Below are 20215 nucleotides of genomic sequence, written 5' to 3'. Positions count from 1 at the left end.
CTTCTGGTCTCAAATGCACATGCAGAAAAATAAATTCATTGTAATGAAACTTATGCAGGCTAACCAAACAATGAATCAGAATGTGAGTGTAATTGTGCACAATAAAACTTTTTTTTCCTCAGCATTATGTAGTTATTTTGAAGCGAAAGTAAGAAACTATCTCAAAATTTCCTGAGGGTCCAGTGGTTAGGACTTGCTTCGACTGCCAGTGGCACGGGTTCGATCCCCGGTCCAGGAAATAAGGTCTCGCAAGCTGTGCGGGCAAAAAAATTAAATGAACTGTCTTAGAGCATTATATTTAGGATGTCTTATTTTTTTCTAAGAAATAAAAAATATTAAAAGCTGAATGAAAAATAAGGACAAATTTTATTTTTTAAATTTTATTTATTGATTGATTGATTTTTGGCTGCATTGGGTCTTTGTTGCTGTGTGCAGGCTTTCTCTAGTTGCAGCCAGCCAGGGCTACACTTCGTTGCGGTGCGTGGGCTTCTTATTGCTGTGGCTTCTCTTGTTGCAGAGCATGGGCTCTAAGTGCGTGGGCTTCAGTAGTTGCAGCACGTGGGCTCAGTAGTTGTGGCTCGCGGGCTCTAGAGCGCAGGCTCAGTAGCTGTGGCACAGGGGTTAGTTGCTCCGCGGCATGTGAGATCTTCCCGGACCAGGGATCGAACCCATGTCCCCTGCACTGGCAGGCAAATTCTTAACCACTGCGCCACCAGGGAAGTCCCAAGGACAAATTTTAAATTCAAATGTACAAATACACTTCTGTCAATAACATGTTTTTAAATTTTCTGCTAGTGTCCAGAAATTTTGTCAGGATAGCTAACAACTCTGGGAATTCTACTTTTAGTTGTGGTCATAAAAGTATGAATCATCGTGTGTTTTCCAGTTAGTTGGATGATGTTTTAAGAGGAGATAATATTTTAAGAATCTAAAAACTGGAGGAAAAAAGCTCATGTAGAAACAGGATTTAGGTACCTGAATGAAAAAGATGTATAGCAAATTTATCAAAGAAAGCAGAGAAGTCATACTGGGGAGTAGAGAGAAAGCAGACGCTTGTGTTACCGCCCATCTTCCTTGGGTCTAAAGGCATATTTTAAAATGTGGTTTTACTTAACATGAGCTCTTGTTTTCTTTTTTCTCCACATATTTTTACACAATATAGCTGAATTTCTTCTTCATTTATTTAGTGTAAAAAAATCTGTTTTCTATTAGAATTTAACATTTATTTGGTTGCAATTGTTTTTTTTTAATGATGTGATCTTATGGGGAGATTCTTCTTTAATAAGAAAGATGTTATTCTTCAGAAGCATAAAATATATGCAATTCTGAAGTCCTTGCATACACATCGAAAGAAAAACAAACATTCCTTGCCCAGAGCTCTTTTTATTCTTTACAGGGAAAATATATTGAATAAGAAAACATCTTTTGCACTTTGCCCTGTTAGGCAACTAATTCAGAGTTGGTTAGATACCAGAGGGAAAAAATTTCAGATAAGCAAGAAACCTCTGAAAAGAAGAGTACTAAATAAGCATTTCATTTTATCTTAACTGGTAAGCAGGGGAGGATACAGGTTTTGTGGGACCTGAAGCTATACATTTTGGGAGATCTGTCCAATGTCTGTTAAGATTACTTTTTACATGCTTTATGTAGCCGGCCAAGAGGGCCAGTGAGTCCTCCAGGAAACAACAGTGCATTTGAAAAATTCCTTCTCTGGCATTCGGTTTTCCTGTTTGGGATCCTGTATATAACAGAGTTCAATCAGAGAAGCAGAGCCTCTAGGATATATAAGGAATGACCTTAGGCTATTGTGTGTCTCTCAAAGGCCCTTTTCTTAAGATAAGATGCCGGAGGAGTTCGAAGGATGGAGGGTAGGTGAGTGAAAAGGGTAGATGGCTGTAAGGGAAGCAGGAGATGGAGCCCATGAGGACGGACTGCAAGCTCTGTCAGTTCTTGTTGCCTCTGACCTGGCTGTTGGGGCTTTCCTGTAGAAGCTGAAGCCATTGTCACGTGCTGAAGGAAGATCCAGGGGAGGTGGGGCAGCTGCAGGCCTGGCAGAGATCTTATGCCAGCGAGATGAGCCAACAGATAGGCAACAGCATGTGAGAGCTAAAAAGCCTGCCGCTTCATTTCTGCCCTCCAAATCGCCCACAAGAATCCCAACTCTGGCAAGGGAAAGGGCTTTCCGGGAAATGAACCCTTTTTCTTGGTTCCTTTTCCTTGTCTTCTGATGTATCGATCTTCATTCGCCCTTATTTTTCTAGATCGTATTGTCAGACTCTTTCTCAGAAAGGCTATGTTAAGGTAGTTTTTTGTTTGTTTGCTGTTTTCATTTTTGTTTTTTTAGTTCTTGCACGTCTGAAATGGCTTTATTCACACTTCACACTTGATTGCTAGCTTGGCAGTGTAGAGTCCTGATTTGGAAAATATAAATTCCCTCAGAACTTTTAAGGCATTCTTTCTGTGGAGAAGCATGATGCCATTCTGAGTCTCAGTACTTTTTATGTGATTTCACTTCTGAAAGCTTTGTGCAGCTTTTCACTAACACTGCTATTCAAATTTTTATCATGATTTGCCCAAGGGGTGGGTGTTTTTTGTCTTGTTTTTAAAAGTCATTGTGCTGGACACTAAATAAACTCAACTTCAACTCTTTCGTTTCTGGGAATTATTTTTCTATTGTTTCTTTGTTAATTCACTCTCCATTTTGTTCTATCTCCTCTTTGAAAGTTCTGTTAGGTACATGCTTGACTTCCTAAAATTATACCTCTAATTTTCTTATCTTTTCTCTCCTATTTTATTCTACTTTCTGGGAGGTTTCCTTGAATATATATTATAATCCACTCAGTGAAGTTTGTTTAATTTTGACGATTTCATTTAATTTCTTTGAGCTTTTTGTGTTAATTGTTCCTTTTTAAATAAAAATAACAGCATTCCATTATTGTTTCTTACTTTTCTGATAATACTAAATATAGTTTGGAAGTTTTCTTCTGCAGACATCTCCCATCTTAAAAAATAAAACAAAACCTTTTCTTTACTTCCCATTATAGCAATTGCACTTCTTTTTAGCTATGTCCAATTTATCCCCTCCCATTCTCTCTTAAACTCACTCTGACCAGGCTTTCACTCCACCATTCCACTGAAACTGACCTTGTCACAGTCTCCAAGGACCTTCATGTTTCTTCATCCAAGGATCAGTTCTCAGTCCTCCTGTTACTTTATCTGCTAGACACATGAATGACTCCCTTTTCCTTGAAGCATCTTCTCACCTGGTTCCTAGGATGTCGCTCATTCCTGGTTTTCCTCCTACCCCACTGACAACTCCTTTCTACTATTCTTGCTCTTTGTGCCTCATCTCCCCAGCTTCTTAACATTGGTTTACCCCAGGGCTCGGTATTTTTACCTCTTCCCTTCTGAATCTGTACTACATCCTTGCTGTCCTCATTCTTATAACTTTAAATACCATTCTTTATGGTACTGACTTTAAAATATGTATTTCCCCTAACTGTAGACTCTGTAATCCAACTGCCTTCTTCACATTTTCCTTGCATGTTTAACAGTCATCGCAAACTTACCGTTTCCAAAATAGACTTCTTCATCTCTCCTCCTTGCTCCAAATTGTTATTCTTTCATTCTTCCCCACCTGAGCTTATTGACATGTCCATCTTTCAGGTTGCTAAGACCAAAAACCTTGAAGTCATCTTTGACTTCTTTTTTTCTCTCACAACTCTCATTCAATCTGTCAGGAAATCATTCTTCTACTTTGAAATTATATCCATTCCTCTTCACCTCCACTATTAGCATCCTGTTCTGACCTGCCATCATTTCTTGCCTGGAGTATTCCTCTAGTCTCTTACCGGTCTCTCTACCTCCACTCTTGTGCCCCCCAATATAGGTCACATTGTATTATTTCTTGGTTCAAAAATACCTCAGTGGCTTGCCCATCACTCAGAGTAAAAGTCCCATTCCTTTCAACAGACTAGTAGTCTGTCTATAATCTGATCTCTGTTATCTCTCTGAACACATCGACTGCTTGCTTCCTAGCTATTCCTCAGACATTCAGACACACTTCAGCCTCATAGCCTTTGCACTAGCTAGTCTCTCTGCCTGGACTGCTTCCTTCCTCCCTCTGTCCCCAGATATCCCCATGATTTACTTTCTTCTCTCCTTCAAGTCTTTGCTCAAATGTCGTCTCAATAAAGCCTTCCCTGGCCCAGTCTATCTAAATTTGCCTCTCTTTCCCCCACCCACTCACTAAGCCTCTCCACTGACTTATTTTTCTTCACAGTATATGGCAGACATCACTTTCTAACAAATCTATTTATTTATTTCATTTAATGTTTACTTCCACCTTTCTGCTAGAATGTAAGCTCTATGAGGGCAGAGACTTTTGTCTGTTTTGTTCATTACAGTTTCCCCAGCATCTAGAACACTGCCTGGCCCCCAGTATTCTTATTCCCTGGGTTCCATTTTTATTTTTTTCTCCCCTTGTTTTTATCTCTGTTTTTCATACTGGAGACATTCTTCAAATGTCTGGTGACCCTTGGTTATCTCTATGTGAGGCACCGACAAAGCTAACAGAAAGCTAGCTTAATGTTCATGGGTAGAGTTTGTGGACTGGTGAGATTCAATATATGGTTAGGTGGTGAACTGGCATATCTGTGGAGGTTGCATTATATTTTAGTATCCTTAATTTTTTTTCCTGTGGGGCCCTTCCATTTCTCCCGAGAAGAACCCTGTCTCCTGCTAGGAAATACAAACCTGCCTGACAGCAATCTTGTTTGAAAGAGGTGCCTGGTTGTACTTTTTCTATACATGCTTTATTTTAACTTCTCTGTTTGTGGCTCCTACCTTTCAACATTCCTGCTATCCTCAAATGAAAATAAGGTCCAGATCAAATTCTTTTAGGAATAAAAAATGGGCAAGTGGTAGGTAGTATATGAATAAAGAGGGTAGGAGTTACATGGGCTGGGGAGGAGGCTATAGGGTCCAGCTACACTTTTTATATTATTTTACCAATCCCCTTATTTTCAGCCTTGACAGTCACTCTTGAATTTTGTGGTTCCTCTAAAATCTCTTCCAATAAGTTGTTGTAATCTCTTATCTCTTCACATATCATTCCTGTTTGCTTTGACATTGTAGGTTTATGCCTTTCTATTTCTTTGCTGTCATCTTAAGGGATTTGAGGAGGAAGCACATTTTAAAATGTGTGGTCAATCCACCATATTTAACAAGAAGATTTTGGTGACAATTTTTTTGTTTAGCTAGGAGCAGAGCCATTATTTATCTTTGGAGAAAACTTTTCTTTTTCTTGGTGGGTGATACTTTAATGCGCTTTTATTATGCAAAATATAGCACAGATTATATTCTGAAATGGAAACTTTGTGGGAAAAAAAGCAAAATTTTTCTGCATAATCTATAAATTGTGTCTTAATTGTAGGTATAGAATCAGTACTGGTTAGTACTTTATTGGCTGGGGATGTAGAAATTTTTTCCCTTCTTATAAAGCAAGAGAGGAATTAAGGGTAAGATATGACCAAGGACATTCTCTACATGGAGGGTTATGTAATTCCTTCAACATGTCAATAGTTTGGGTCCATTGATAAGGGGAGAGATGGCCCATGGGGGACCTCTATGGAGAAGAGAATACTCATAGCTAAAATTCCTGTTTACATTTTCCTTCTCTGCATTGTAATTTCTTTCCATTATCCCCAAAGTTTCAGAAGCTTTGCAAACATCACAGCCTATCAAATGCTTTTGTTGGGGTTTCAGGAAAGGGGCTTGTGTCCAAGTCTAGATTAGCTTAGGGAAGGAGAAAATGGCCTTTTCCTACAACCACCACTTACATTTTGAAATCTGCCTGGTAGTAACAGCAACATTTCAAGACCACCATGGTCCCAGAACTCTAGGAGTTGGCCAGGAACAGAGCAAAGCAACTAGATTTTTTAGGTAATAATATAGATTTTCCAACTGGATAATTACAGCAGCTTTGTGATTATCTGTTTTGAGCCCCAGAGGAACTATGAAAGGGATCCCTAATTCCACAGGACTCTCTACCGAAGTCTCAGTTCCAACCTAGTTTACTCATCCGTTACACATACTCACCAGTGTTGCCTAGTTATCCATGAACTTTCCTAACTTTGATATAAAACTTTAATCCTCTTTCATGATATGTTCTAGGAAGGTTTCTTGTAGATAATAATAAATAATCAAAAAAGAAGAATTTAAAAGTGGGAGTGGATCGTAGGGACCATTAGATCCAATAGCTTTTTTCGCAGATGAGAAGACTGAGCTTCAGAGAGGAGCAATGACTTGCTCAGGAGCATATAATGAGCCATGACAGAGCTTGGAAATTAATGCAGTTCTCTCAGTCTTCAGTAAAACGCTTTTATTCCCTTGACCATACCATTCATATTGACATGACGTGGAGTAATTAATTCAGGACCCATTTATTGAGCATCTATTAATTTAAACTTTTACTAGTTACATAGACAATAGGAATAGGTAGGGTGACTCACTAGTGAAATTGGTTTAGTCTCACTAATTTTAAAATGCTTTTCCATAGTAATTTCTCAGACTTATGCTACATGAGAATGTTTTATATCCTTTCAGGACTCCATATGAGATGATATCTAAAACAACATTATAGGAAGTTTATATATTTAGGAGTTTTATAACCTCCACCTGAGGAAGCTCTATTAGTTGCCTGAAACGAAGACTAGTCTTGTTAACCTCTTTCCTTGGTATTTAAAATATGTTCCATCCTAAATATTTTGATAAAAGTCACATTTTTAAGTTTAAAATGTGATCACAGTATTTAGAGCACAGGATTTTATAAGTCCCATAAAAGGTGTCTCCCCCTTCATTGGGAGTCAAGGTTGGAAAATATAACTGTCAGAAATGTTTGCTGGTAGAATACACTAAAGGATATACGATCTGTTGTCTAGTTCATGATGGGGCTGAGACCAGACATGTTCACTGCTGCAGGCAGGAGCGGACTGGAGTTGGGGAGACCTGGAATTCAACCTTCCTCTTGGGACTGGGTCAGGTATCAGGTAAGGGGCAGACACAATATATAGTCCAGAGGGTTTGGATGACAACTGTGTTATAACTGATGTATTAATTGAGAAGCTTCTCTGAATATGGTCTTCCAAAAGGAGAAGGAAAAAATTTGTCGGTGCTCATTCTTGGGTCAGAGAAGAAAAGTTTATCTAATTACTTTACTTTGAAAAAAAAAATGCCTCTAAGTCCAATGCTCTTTATTCATGTTCTTTGTTCATCAAAATTCCTTTTGCTTGATTTGCTCTGGGGCAATTTTGTCCACCATGAGGAAGTCCTCTATGCAAATTCCTAAACAGGTTATCTTACCAAGCAATTCTCTTTTCCTAAATTAATAAGTTCACTTTTCTGTTTTATATATCCCTTGAGAAACTGTTAAGTATGAGTCCGTTCTCCAGAAAATAATCACTTAGGGTAAATGTGTAAAATCCAACTTCTAGACAAGCTAATTTAAGATGTAAGCCTAATGAGCTCACTGTTCTGCTCAGTGAAGCCCCTTTGAGAAGCTGAGCCCTGTATGCTAAGTGTAATAAATCAGACTGAGAAAGACAAATACTGTATGATATCACTTATACATAGAATCTAAAAAATACAACAAACTAGTGATATAACAAAAAAGAAGCAGACTCACAGATGTAGAGAACAAACAAGTGGTTACCAGTGGGGAGAGGGAAGAGGGTGGGGCAATATTGGGTAGGGGGGTAAGAGGTACAAACTATTAGGTATAAAATAAGCTATAAGGATATACTGTACAACATGGGGACTGTGGCACATATTTTATCATTGTAACTGGTGTATAACCTTTAAAAATTGTGAATCACTATATTGTACACCTATAACATATAATATTGTACAGCAACTATACTTCAATTTTTTAAAAAGAAAGAAAGAAAGAAAAAAAAAGCAGCCATGCCTTACAGTATGCATCCCAACCGTTCTGTTTCTGGTCCATCTCCTCAAACACTGGATCTCACCTGCCCTTCTTGTCTCGTTGTTTTCTCATACTTCTGTCAGCCACTGAGCTGAGGTCTCATTCTCATTTCATAGCTTTGGTACAATTGTGCAAGGTCACAAATCTGACATTTCCTGATGCTCTGACAATGCATCCATGGTCTACAGTACTAACATTCCTCCCAAAAAGTTCAGGTTCTGACACGCCTTCACAGAACATTGACCCTAGATTCTGTCCTTATCGTCTGATTAGCTTTTCCCAGGTTTCTCCTGAGGCCATGGTGCTGCTTGCATCCTTGACAGATAGCATGGATCATCTTTAACGGTAAAGAGCACAGATTCTGAGCCAGTCTGCCTTTGAATCCTAGCTCTACCTCTTGCTCATTGTAACTTGACCTTGGACAAGTTACTTAAACCTCTGTGCCTTGGTTTCCTCATTTGTGAAATGGGGATAGTAACAGCACCCACTGATGGGGCTGTTGGCGCTGAATGAGTTAGTATATTTACCACGTCTGGTACATAAGGGTGCCACGTGTGATAGCTGCTGTTACTGGGACATACAGTTATAGGTCCCTCCTCTGAGGAAGTGAGCTCAGGGTTTACTAAATGCTTGAATGGGAAAGAGGCAAAAAGGATACGAGGAGCAAAAAAATAGGTCTGCATTTCAAAATACTGCATTTTACCAGAGGCAATTATCAAATCAGCCAAATAATCCCATACCTTTGCTTTTGAAGTTTAACAGCAGCAGCTTGAATTCATTATTGTGAATGTGTAATTTCCACTTATCCCATGTGTGTAAACCACTTCAACCTAGTTGACTTTTTCTTTCCAGTAAATCATCAGGATTACCTTTTCCTTAATAAACTTGAAAATTTCTGAGTGAATGATGAGAAAATGCTTAATGGGAAGGCCAAACACCAGCAATACTTTAGTCCAGGAAACAACAAAGAACAGAGAGAAAAACAACTTTTTACTGGAATCTGAGTTAATAAATAGGGATCACAGAACAAACAGCAAACAACAGTGTGAGTTACATCAGAATGAAAAAAGAAATGATGAACCTGGGTTTCCAGTCTGAAACTATTGTGCAATAATGATTAATGGCGCTAACATCTTACACATTAGAAAATCCTCTACAGTTTAAAACAAAAGGAACAGCTCGATCAGAGGATAATTGATGCTTACAGATAAATTTCACAATTTTGCACCTCAGGGAATATTTTTGCTTTTCTTAAAGATCAAAGAAATTGACTGTTTCATCTTGACAATTATTAACTTACCACATTTTTAGAACTAAGAAAAATTTGGCTTCTCTCCATATTGTAGTTGAAATGAACTTTTAATCCGTATCTTTTTTTTTTTTTTTTGCGGTACGCGGGCCTTTCACTGTTGTGGCCTCTCCTGTTGCGGAGCACAGGCTCCGGACGCGCAGGCTCAGCGGTCATGGCTCACGGGCCCAGCCACTCCGCGGCATGTGGGATCTTCCCGGACTGGGGCACGAACCCGTGTACCCTACATCGGCAGGCAGACTCTCAACCACTGCACCACCAGGGAAGCCCTAATCCGTATCTTTATAGGTAAAATTTTATTATCGTTAGTACCAGAAAGCAAAGCTTCAACCAAACTTTGGTTTTACTTAATCTTCAAGTGAACATTATTGAAGTTAGTCAAAATTCAAAAATTCTGTAGATGAGCACAATAGTAAGAGGTTAACAAATCAGAGATATGTTTTTATAAAGATATATTATTGGATTTTTAGTAAAAATTCATGCAAATAGGAGAAAAAAAAGAAAAATATCAGAGTACTGGGATTTGTCCTTGAATTCCCTCTTTTAGTTTTCCTTCCAGTTAAACTGATTTCCTCATCTATTTGTTTCTGGACTAAAGCCAGAATCAACACTGTCCCTATTTCTAATCAAATAACAGAGAAGCAATTACAAAGTCTGAATGCAGTTGGAGGAGCCTGGGAGACAGAGTGGCTGGACCTCGCCTAAGCTGTGTCTCTGACTCATTTGTGACTTCAGGCAAGGTATTTAACCTCTCTGCACATTTGACATAATTGTAGTAATGCTAGTTGATTTCCTAGGTATGATATTAAGCATAACTCAAGAAACAACTGTTGGCCCTTGAGAAAGGTCAGGCTGATTAGAGAGACGGCTGCTTCTGCCACTTGGAAAAGAGATTTAGAATTACATCTCCTTTCCATTCCTGGTACATTTTGAATGAATTGGATGAGAATTTGATGTAAATAAAAGGATTTGCAGTTTTAATATACAAAATGGAAAATAAAATGGATGATGTTATAATTTCCTCTTCAGAAGTAAAAACTTCAAAAATGGTCTTTATTTCTTTCTTTTGGGAATCAAACTTATTTGGCTTTTTAAAGCTTTCATTGAGTATAAATTCTTGAGATAAGTAACAAAGATACTGTTATATTCCAATACCAGAAAAAGGGAAAAAATTAGAAGAAAATAACCCAAAAGGAGTCTCTAAGTCTGTTTATGGGTAATTTTAACTGTCTTCCATTAATATGAGACACATTAATATGTCTTACACGTTACCATTTGTGAATGCTAACTTATTAAATATGCTTCCTTCAGTAACTTTTTCTTCTTTTTAATTTCTTTTATCTGTATCCTTTCATAATAGCTCACTTAAAACAACCATTTTTGAATTACCATTACATGCTAGTAATGAACTTGTGTTTGGTAATTGTGTTTTTAAAAGTTAACATGTCAGCTGTAGAACATTTTAGTCCCAAACTTAAAATTTTTGTGTTTAAATTTAATTTACTATAATCAATTAAAACTCAAAGATTTTATTGGGAAAAAACGGACTTACACTTAGAACAATTTATATCAAATGATACAGTACATCAAAGAATAGCCATTTGAAAACTGTTTTAATTTTATAATAATTAAAATTTTGAGATAGACCAAAGCAAAAACATTGTAAAATAAATACAACTAGTTGTATAGTGAGGAGCGAAGTAATCTGATATAACTTCACCACAATCCAGGTTTGCAGTCTAATGATGGTTTACTATGATGAATGATGGAGATCAGAATTTCAAAGCAAGTTTCTTATACCTAAACATTTCTTCAATATTATAGAAGATGGCTGGAATTACTAATGGAGGCACTGGGGAATTTTAAAAGACTTAAGATATTCTCAGGAATTATTTTAAAGATGATCGAGTTAATATAATGACTTTTAAATATATATAATAACATTTTGAAATGCCTTATTGTTTAAGGATCTGCCAGACTAGGGGCTGCCTCCTTTCTCTGGGAAAGATCAGATTTGATTATTTTAATGGCAATGAATTGGGAATTCAATGGCAAGAGAAACCTGCCAAAGCTTTTTCACTGCCCCTTTATTTTCTTTCTTTTCTTTTTTTAAAATATATTTATTTATCTATTTATTTTTGGCTGCGTTGGGTCTTTGTTGCTGCGCGCGGGCTTTTCTCTAGTTGTGGTGAATGGAGGCTATTCTTCGTTGTGGTGTACAGGCTTCTCATTGCAGTGGCTCCTCTCTTTGCAGAGCATGGGCTGTAGGCACACGGCCTTCAGTAGTTGTGGCATGCGGGCTCAGTAGTTGTGGCATGCGGGCTTAGTTGCTCCGCAGCATGTGGGATCTTCCAGGACCGGGGCTCGAACCCGTGTCTGCTGCATTGGCAGGCAGATTCTTAACCATTGCACCACCAGGGAAGTTCCTGCCCCTTTATTTTCTACCAAATATAATGCATTACAATCTGTATATAATATAATTTCCCAGCATCTCCCAGAGCACTTTTTTTGTTTTTGTTTTTTTGGCTGCGTTGGGTCTTCATTGCTGCGGAGGCTTTCTTTAGTTGCGAGGAGCAGGGGCTACTCTTCATTGTGGTGCACGGACTTCTCATTGCAGTGGCTTCTCTTGTTGCGGAGCACGGGCTCTAGGCACGTGGGCTTCAGTAGTTGTGGCAGGTGGGCTCAGTAGTTGTGGCTCGCGGTCTCTAGATCACAGGCTCAGTAGTTGTGGCACATGGGCTTTGTTGCTCCACGGCATGTGGGATCTTCCCAGACCAGTGCTCAAACCCGTGTCCCCTACATTGGCAGGCAGATTCTTAACCACTGCTCCACCAGGGAAGCCCTCCCAGAGCACTTTTAACACACACTTTCACTTATGCAAGAGCCAGATTCAGATATAGATATAAGAACATAATTTTTTATTGAAGTGTAATTTGCAATGTTGTGTTAGTTGCAAGTATATAGCAAAGTGATTCAGTTTTATATATATAGATATATATAAAACAAGGACCTACCTATACAGTAGGTCCTTTTTGTTTATCTATTTTATATATAATAGTGTGTATATTTTAATCCCAAGCTCCTAATTTGTCCCCACCCCTCTCCCCTTTGGTAACCATAAGTTTGTTTTCTGTGTCTGTGGGTCTGTTTCTGTTTTGTAAATAAGTTCATTTTATCATTTTTTTAAAATTCCACAAATAAGTGTCAGTTGCTTCATTTGTAAATATTTTCTCCCATTCTGAGGGTTGTCTTTTCGCCTTGTTTATGGTTTCCTTTGCTTAAAAGCAAAAGCTTTTAAGTTTAATTAGGTCCCATTTGTTTAATTTTGTTTTTATTTTCATTACTCTAGGAGGGTCTATTTTATTTCTTTAGGCAGATGATATGCCCTCTCTGAGCCTTGCTTCCTCAGATGTTGGCAGGGTTCAACTGGATGATCTCACTTCCTTTAATTATATTTTGATTGTGTGTTCTAACCTCATGGGATAATACTTTGTACTTCAAAAATCTCTTTTGTGTTTTAAAAAAAACAGCTATTTTCCATCTTTATTTTCTTTTGCTTGCTTATAATAAAACAATTATCTTGCTTCTTATTTTCTGTAACATTAAAAAACTTTATATGTTTATGACTGTGTAGTTGATTACATGTTAAGAAACCTCCGTTATGTGGAGGGTTTTTTTGTTTTGTTTTGTTTTACTTTTTGCTACTTGAACTTCATGGTAAATTTTAAAATTAAATAATAAATGACCTTAACGATACAAATGAGATTTCGTTTTAAATAGGAGCATACCTGTTGTGATTTTGCTCAAGAAATATATTTATTACCAACTGAAAAATGAGTCAAACTAATAATTTATTATGAGATAGCTATGATAATGTCTTTAGCCCATTAAGAGCCAAATTTTAAATATTTTAGGTATTAAGTTTTCAGTTATTTTTTTTTCCTTTGGGGATTTTATAAATCCAAATATCTCTTTTAAAAGTAACTCTTTTTAAGCTATCACACACTGCAATGTCATATTTGCAAATCAATAAAAACCTTATGAAAGGCATAGTTTGTTAAGTGTTTCTAGTTGTTACTGGGAGTGGGGAGATGATGGAGGGAATCTGACAGGGACATCTAATAAATTCAGCAGACCAACTGAATTCGGTCTCTAGTAAACAACTATAAAATTGCAATAACAGATACTGGGAAGTTCTAAAATTGTAACTTAGGTTCACAATTTTTCTTCTCATCCATTCAACAAATATTTTGTTGGGTACCTGTACTGGGTTAAATTGTGTCTTCTAAAGTGATATGTTCAATTCTAAATCCCGTTACTTGTGAGTGTAACCTTATTTGGAAATAGGGTCTTTGGAGATGTAATCAAATTACAATAAGTCATATTGGAACCTTAATCCAATGACTGGGGTCCTTGTATTAAGACAGAAATTTGGACGCAGAGACATACAAAGGAAGACAGCCATGTGAAGATGGAGGCAGAGAGTAGAGTTATGTTGACACAGGCCAAGGAAGGCCAAAGATTGCTGGCAACCACCAGAAGCTAGAAGAGGCAGGGAAGGATTGATTCTTCCTTAGAGCTTCTTGAAGGGTGCATAGGCATGCTGACTTGACTTCATATTTCTATCCTCCAGAATGTGAGGCAATAAGCTTCTGTTATTTTAAGCCACCCAGTATGTGGTAATATGTTGTTATTTTAAAATAATTTTAGATAATGACAGTTAAAAACACTTAAAATCATGTCAGGGAATCACTGTCTGAAAATCCTCTCATATGTAAATTAAATCATGAAGTTTTAAAATTTGATATTTAAAAATGTGTATCAAAATGTACATAGTTAAAGAAAGTCAAATAATACAGAGAGGTTTATGATGAAAATCAGCTGTCCCTGGGCTCATTCCTTCTACTCCATCCCCCTTCACTGGAATCTAACACTTTTTTTGTTGTTGGGGTTTTTTTCTGTTTTTCTGAAGTGTAGTTGATTTACAATATTGTGTTAGTTTCAAGTTAATATTTCATTGTGCGTATATATGTCATTCTGTTCATCTAGTCATCTGTCAATACACATTTGGGTTGTTTCTACCTTTTGTCTATTGCGAATAATGCTGCTGTAAACATTGGTGTACAACTATCTGTTCAAGTCCCTGCTTTCTGTTATATCTGCGTTTTCACGGTATGGAGGTTTGTTCATTTTTCTTTTTAAAAGTAGCCTTTTTAAATCACAATTTTACATAGTATTGAAAAACATGTTAACTGAGAGAATTAGCGATAGTATTAAAGTCAAAGGGTACTTGCCTTTCTATTTTGAAAAAGGATAGATAATTCAGAAGCTGGTCAGTATAGCAGAAAACATTGAAGATATTTATGATTCAAGTAGAAAAATACTACATATAATTCATAAACCAGACAAATAGCTTTTTGTTTTTTATGATCTTTAGAGAGCACTAGTTACTATCTCAGCTCTTCTTAGGAAAAAGATCAGTGATAAGTTTACAGTGAAATACTACTCAAAATCACAGACAACGGTAGATACATTGACAACATATACATATTTTTTCCAATGGGATTTATGGAATACAGACATTGAAACTAATTGGATTCTTTCTTTCTTGTTTTTCCTCATATTTTTTTTCTATCTTTCATTCTGATGGAGGAAAGGAGGCACATTTTTCAGAGATTTGTTGTATTTTATTAGGCCTTAATTGCATATAATTATGTCTAAATGAACAAGATTAGACCACTGGTATAGCTAAATCTAAAGAAAATAAGTCTTACTATAGCAGTGTTTGACTGCTATGCCTAACAGGAAAGGTGGAAATGTCTTCATTCCATATATACGTAAATTGTCATAATTGTAGTGAGAATTTATTCTTCTGCAAGCTCTTTCTTTACAAATAGAGTCTTGACAGATGGACCGATGATAATGGCAGATCCTTCCAAGAGCTCCCAGACAAAAGAAACATGAAACTACCCCCAGGATCAGGATGAAAATGTATTTGTTTATAACATCAGATGTCTTGGATCAGGGTTTTTATTTCAACCTGAAATTTTGCGAATTTTGTAGGTATGAACTCAACATAAGCAAATGCAAAGTTTAGGAGACTACTGCATTGCAAATGGGCTCTGACTTTATCTTTCATATAAAAAAGAGCTACCTAGATGAGTTTTTAATAGAATTCCAAGATTATTTTATCAATTAGAAGATACTGATAGCAAGCCTATTCATCTTCCTTCTCAATTTGTTCGTACTTCTGTTTGCTTGCATTTTTCTTGTCATGCCACTTCTATCCCCTCTAAAAGCCCACAGAGAAGGGGTGGGGAGGGTCTCTATTTTACATTGGAAAACATTTTAAATGCCATAATTAACTTAATTTTCTCTACATGTTAATATAAGCTAATACTTTTAATATAATTAAATATATTTAAAATAAGCTATATGTATAAGCATCTAGTATACATAGCACCTGGCATAAAGCAGGTACACAATACGTGCTTGAATTTAAAGAAAACTAGCTACTAGGATAACAGAGTAAAATATCCGTTTTCCTAAACTGTTGCTACAAACTTTATCATATGCATGTATAAAAGGATGACTTACTGAAAAAAATGGGTCTATAAATGCTCTTTGGAACTTTTCTGTAATGAACAATTGTATGTCTTCTTGTGTTTTATCTAATTTCTTTGTCCATTTAGCTGTGTAATCTACTCAGCACTTCACTTCCTTCTGTGTATTTTGGTTATTTTATTTACAATGTTGGATATTTTTAACTTTATTTTTTTATTAGTTATCTGTCATATACATATTAGTGTATACATGTCAATCCCAATCTCCCAATTCATCACACCATCACCACCCCCCGCCCCCCTGCCCCACTTTCCCGCCCTTGGTGTCCATACGTTTGTTCTCTACATCTGTGTTCTCTACATCTGTGTCTTTATTTCGGCCCTACAAACCAGTTCATGTATACCATTTTTCTAGATTTCACATACATGCGATAATATACGACATTTGTTTTTCTCTTTCTGACTTACTTCACTCTGTAAGACAGTCTATAGGTCCATCCACGTCTCTACAAATTACCCAGTTTCGTTCATTTTTATGGCTGAGTAATATTCCATTATATATACATACCACATCTTCTTTATCCATTCGTCTGTCGATGGGCATTTAGGTTTCTTCCATGACCTGGCTATTGTAAATAGTGCTGCAATGAACATTGGGGTGCATGTGTCTTTTTGAATTATGGTTTTTTCTGGTATATGCTACAATGTTGGATAAAAGGGTTAAATGATAACAAGTAAATTATATACTTTCATGGTAAATTAATTGCTATCATATGGATTTCTGCCCAGTGTTGTCATATAGAAAGTTTGCTCTTTAAGTGCTTCTCTTTAAACTGTTAAATAAATATGGACACAGAATGTAATTTAAAATAAGCCTCCCTTCAGACAGAAAAGAAATAAGCAAAATATTGTGCCTATACCTTTCCTGTGTGCATAAAAGAAGCTTGCCAACTGATGGGCTTCTTTGGAGAATGATCAGGTAAGAACATAGCTCTTTTGTTGGGGAATCTCCCAATGTCAACTTTTGAAGATCTTTTCTGTGACACTATTCATTCCTCCAGAGAGGAATCACACAATCTCTGGCCTGGAAAATAATAGGAGGAGTTTAGAGCTGCCTGCGTGGCTATCTAGCTGCCAGGATGGAAGTAACCTGGGGAGGGCTCAAACTTATAGAACAGTGTCTCTCTTTTGACCTCCATTGTACCTGTGGTCATGATACCTGGAGTCTCTTTGGTTCGACCTTAATAGAAATAAGCCTTTCAGGGCTTCCCTGGTGGCACAGTGGTTAAGAATCCACCTGCCAATGCAGGGGGCATGGGTTCGAGCCCTGGTCTGGGAAGATTCCACATGCCACGGAGCAACTAAGCCCCTGTGCCACAACTACTGAGCCTGCGCTCTAGAGCCCGCGAGCCACAACTACTGAGCCCATGCTCCACAACTACTGAAGCCTGCGCGCCTAGAGCCCCTGCTCCGCAACAAGAGAAGCCACTTCAATGAGAAGCCCGCACACTGCAACAAAGAGTAGCCCCTGCTCGCTGCAACTAGAGAAAGCCCGTGTGCAACAATGAAGACCCAATGCAGCCAAAACTTAATTAATTAATTTTTAAAAAATATTTAAAAAAAGAAGAAGCCTTTCATTTTTTGATGGGGTGGGAAAAACCTTATTCACCTGGCTGTTCACGATTTAGGTGAGAAGCTGGGTATCAGCCCATCACCTCCACCCTGCCTTCCAAGCTAGTGGTCACCTCCAAGCTAGCACCATCTGGGATACTGCAATGCAACCTAGCTTGCTTCTTGTGGTACTCCCTGCTGCTACTGCTTGCTATTCAGTTTTAGCAGCTCTGCCAATTCCCCTGTGTGCTTTTTGTCATCTGGTTGACATTGTATGCCAGGTGTTTTCTCCTCTCCCTTTCTCTTCCACCTTGTCAATCCATGTCTTTTCCATTTTTCTTTACTCCTTTCTAGTGGGGTTTTGTGAGAAAGAAAAAAATGTATGTGTTCAATCCAACCCAAAGTCCCTAACTCCTTTTTTTTTTTAATAAGATGTTGGGGGTAGGAGTTTATTAATTAAATTATTAATTTTTGCTGTGTTGGGTCTTTGTTTCTGTGCGAGGGCTTTCTCTAGTTGTGGCAAGCGGGGGCCACTCTTCATCGCGGTGCGCAGGCCTCTCACTATCGCGGCCTCTCTTGTTGCGGAGCACAGACTCCAGACGCGCAGGCTCAGTAGTTGTGGCTCACGGGCCTAGTTGCTCTGCGGCATGTGGGATCCTCCCAGACCAGGGCTCGAACCTGTGTCCCCTGCATTAGCAGGCAGGTTCTCAACCACTGCACCACCAGGGAAGCCCCCTGACACCTTCTTAACACTTATTTTCAAAAATATACTTAGCCCATTGTTTTCCCCTTGACAAGGATAAGCATAGGAGGGGAAGTATGTCACTGCAAACAGACTAGCTTTATGGCAAGGAACTCATATTTTTCCCTCTGAGAAAGATTTTCCCTCTCGGGGAAATTCTTCTTCAGAGGCAATAACTAAACTTTTATTAGGGTCGCCATAATAAGTTAGATGCTAGGGATACAACAGTTATAGCAAGGTGTGGCCTTTGCCTTCAAGAATCCTATTCTAAACAAAATAGCATGGACAAAAGGAAGCAGTTGGAGAGAGACATGTAAAAACAAATCAAGTGATAATTCCATCTCACCTGGCACAGTGCCTGGAGCATAGCAGGCATGCAAACAGTGTTTACTGAGTGAATGAATGCTATATTTGTTTGTAAACAGAGTATGGGATCACAGTGGAGGAAGTAATTAATTTTGTCTTGAGAGGTCACCTGGAAAAATTTAGTTTTTATATTTAATTACATATGGTTTAATGTAGATTAAATTGAAATATAATACATGAAACAATATGTAATTAAATTTATGTTATCTTTAATTTCCCTTTTAATATTTATTTTCATTTCTTCCCCAAAACATTGCCTTGATGTGGCAGCTGTATTTTATTTTCCCGCAGCATGTGGCACAGTGCTGAGCAGATAGCCAATAATCAATAAATGCTTGTTGATGCCACGATTCTGTAGGACTGCTTCTGTTTAGTGCAGCTGTCTCCTCTCCTGTCAACCTGGCAGGAGACCTGTCCTCTCCTGCCAGGTTGACTTAATGTTCCTTTGCAGAAGCACATGACTTAGGAACAAATAAGTCACAGCCATGTTTAGGAGTGAGAGTGGTGTTCACTGGAGAAAGCCAAGTAGCAGGGCCTCTATACCTCTGTGCAGCCTGTGTCCCTACATATATATATATATATATATATAAAACAGGTGTGTATGTATATAGAAAGGAAGGCCATGCAGAATACAGGTTGGGGGTCACGGGCTTTCAAGGTGGAAAGCCCTCAGCCCAATTGCTGGGTCTTCAGTGACTTAAGCTCTCTGATCTATCCATTTATATGATGAGGATAATAGTAGTTGCCTTATAGAGTTATTTGAGGATTAAATAAGATGCTTATAAAATGCATAGCCTAGGACAGTGCTAGGTATGTAATAAAAAAATACATCAGCCAGAAGTAAAGTTGTGTGAAGTAAAATTATATGGTTTTATCTAGGAGACTCTTTATTACTCTCTGTACTGCACAAATTTCACATATTTAAGAAATTCACATTATATCTTGCAGTGCTTCCCAAGATGCCCACGCATGCTATTTGTCCCTGAATTTAAGTAGTGCCCCTCTCATTCTGTAACTTTTTTTTTTTTTTTGGCCCCAGAAGGACTGAGAACTACCTATTTTGTTAGCATAGACTGGAAAAAAAAATTGTCTATTAAGTCCCTAAATCCTTGCTTTTCAAACTTTGCTGTACATTGGAATCAGCTGGGAGTCTTTTAAAAATTCTAAGCCCTGACTGCCACCTTTAGACATTTGATTCAATTTCTGGGCGTGGAAATATTTTTAAAGCTCCCCAAGTGATCCCAATGGACAGCAAAGTTTAGGAACCACTTTTTAAATTATGTAAAAATTGAGAAAGAGATACATGAAAAGGACCTAGTGGTCATAGATTTTATAAGAATAAAAATAGGCTGACAAATAAATAATTCAGTTGATTCTGGTTCTTTTTTTAGCAAAAACCATAGGTATCAATTTGTTTGAAGATTATGCAGGTATTTCTGCCCTTCTAGGCTCCTTAGCTTCTAAAATTTATGAAAATTCACCACTGGCAGCATACAGAAGTTATTTTGAGGATGAACAAAATTTTTCATCAAGATTCATGAATTCAAGACTGATTTAAAAAATAATCTCATGAAGTGGTAAAGTTAATTTTCCTCTACAACTTTAAAGAGAGATTAAAGTTTTATATTATCTTGGTAGCT

At 37.5% G+C, this 20215-nt stretch overlaps 1 protein-coding gene across 5 annotated transcripts in view; it reads left to right on the top strand.

Moving 5' to 3' along the window:
- The window catches only part of FGL1 (fibrinogen like 1), a 58286-nt gene that overhangs the window by 15069 nt on the left and 23002 nt on the right, over positions 1-20215 (top strand). Inside the window, exon 3 of one of the 5 annotated variants that reach the window (XM_049704144.1) lies at positions 16742-16835. The exons of 3 other annotated variants lie outside the window; for them this stretch is intronic. The gene's annotated coding sequence lies outside the window, so the exon portion shown is untranslated. Of the gene's footprint in view, positions 1-9923; positions 10034-16741; positions 16836-20215 lie in introns of those variants that run through there. One more of the 5 variants, XM_012535674.3, reaches the window with a different exon arrangement.

The sequence above is a fragment of the Orcinus orca genome, chromosome 21 (assembly GCF_937001465.1).
Source record: "Orcinus orca chromosome 21, mOrcOrc1.1, whole genome shotgun sequence".
In the NCBI taxonomy this organism is placed as follows: Eukaryota; Metazoa; Chordata; class Mammalia; order Artiodactyla; family Delphinidae; genus Orcinus; species Orcinus orca.
Note: the sequence above shows the minus strand (reverse complement) of the source record. Positions and strands in the feature narration are given on the sequence as shown.